Here is a 2,356-nt window from a genome sequence, read left to right as displayed (position 1 = left end):
CATTTGGAACTATTATTATGTACTTTTAGAAAGATGCTCAACAGATTTTTCAGAGGCTAAATGACATTTTCTTAATTAGTTTTGATGGCTTCAGCTAACCAAATATGTACTTCTGTATTTTTTAAGCCTCAGGTTGAATTTCTAATAGGCAAATAATATATACTCCACAAAAGCTACTTGGGGGGCTTAAATATTTTTTGAGTGTCAAGGAATACTGAGATCAAAAATATTGATAACTAAATTAGAGCATGTGTTCTTCAGCAATTTGTGATACTTTTGCAAATACTGTATGTATATACATCTATCTATCTATCTATCTATATATATTCCCCCCAACCCTCTGTATACAGAGGGTATACAATTCTATTACCTGCTTCAAGACTGTAGGAACATTCAAATTTTTTAGCTTTTACCTGTTACTTCTTAAAGAATCTTCTCAATGTAACTTCTTTCATCCTATAGAAATTGGTTTTACCTGATTTGGGGAAAAACTATTTGCAGAGATGGCTAGCTGGGACATCAAAAGACTTCAGACTGATATTTTCTATCACTGCTTTTCTAAAACTAGTTATTTTTATTCACTAAGAAAGTATTTTTAAGTCCTATATCCCTGGCACTCCAAGGCTACTGTTAAAAACTAGGCATTGCTTCAGAAATCTTAGGAGTTTACATTCAATGAGGGAAATATTTTGTGATACAAATATTATGTCATAGTACAATGTCAAGCCCTGTGGTGAAGAACCAATTAAAAAATAAAAATAAAAAACCCTTCTACTCCATGGTTATTATGTGTAAAATGAAAGTATCAGTAATTGTAGTTTCTGTAATTTTCTTGTCATAGACTGGCAGTTTGCAGATGAGTGATCTTACCTTCAAGCAACATTGCTTATCAAACCCTTAGAAAGGGAAGTTCCTCAGTCGTGTCCGACTCTTTGCGACCCCGTGGACTGTAGCCCACCAGGCTCCTCTGTCCATGGGATTTTCCAGGCGAGAGTACTGGAGTGGGTTAGAAGGTACATTTAATCCAAACTTGAGCAGTTCAGGAAGCACTTCTAAGAGAAGAACTAAGGAGGAAAGGATCCTAGGCAGCGCCAGCTGTATTTTGGCAAAGGACTTTAGGCTGAAAGAGTGAAACTTTGAGCATGGTGAGAGATGAAACTGAAGAGGTAAGCAGAGCCCAGATTGTATAGGACGTTTGGATTTTAATCATGAGCAATGAAGGGGACTCAACTAGGCAGTCACAAAATCGTATTTGTATTTTAGAACAATTTGGCTTCTGTGTGGAAGATGGACTGACAGAGGATCAAGACAAGCAGACCAGTTAGAAGGATATTACACCGTCTAGGTAAGAGATAAGGATAGCATGAAGCACCATAACTGCATGGGGATATAGAGTGGAAACCTGTTTACCAGTCTGAATGACAGTATTAGAAAGGAGGTTTTCCAGAATTTTCCAATTGGCAATACTATTCATTCCAAGAGTGCAACACTTAGTATTTAATATAATAGATAATATTCATAGAACTTCATTCAAGTAAGTTCTTGTTTGTTTTTTAATGGGGTAGCAGCCCCTTACTGCTTCTCCTTTTTAATTTCTCTTTTTTCATCTACCCAGATTTCTTTTTAAGAAAGTGCCTCTGACCCATGGTAGATGGTCACATGCTAATCAGATGTGCCCTCTATGGAATCTGAAATCTACACAGACATTCTACCTCAACTCCTAACTTGATTGCTCTTGCTATAATATTAGGCCATATTCTAGCCTCAACTGTTGCCTTTGTTCTAGAATAGTTCCCTAGTTACCTGTGGATTCTGATAATTTGAACGAATTCTCTTCTGCTTAAAACTGGCCAGAATAAGATTCTTGCTTCAACCTTAACTGGCAAATCTAACGTGAAACTGAAAGATTCCTTCTTACAGGACACATTAAACATATGACTCTCACAGTTATATAAGAGTGCAAATATTTAACAAAAGCAAATTACTCTTTTCAGAACTATGCCTATGAAGTATTAAGGTTCTTTCTATCTAGTGAGGAGGGAATTTCATTACATATATAATAACAGAATAAAGCAGAATGCTATAATGGTAAGAGCTTGGAGGTGAGACAGTCTGGGTTCACATCTTGGATTAGGGCCACTTTCTTGGGCAAATTACTAATCTCCAAAGTTTCAGCTTCCTCATAGGGCTAATAACAGTATTTGTCTCACAGAATATAAAATATTTTGGAAATCAAACTAATTAATACATGCAAAATACTGAGAATACCTAACACAAGTTAGAACTCAACAAATAGTCATATGACTATAACACAAAACTAGTTTCTGAAACATGGATAAATCAAGAAATACAAAAC

The sequence above is a fragment of the Bos javanicus genome, chromosome 9 (genome assembly GCF_032452875.1).
Source record: "Bos javanicus breed banteng chromosome 9, ARS-OSU_banteng_1.0, whole genome shotgun sequence".
NCBI classification, from domain to species: Eukaryota; Metazoa; Chordata; class Mammalia; order Artiodactyla; family Bovidae; genus Bos; species Bos javanicus.
Note: the sequence above shows the minus strand (reverse complement) of the source record.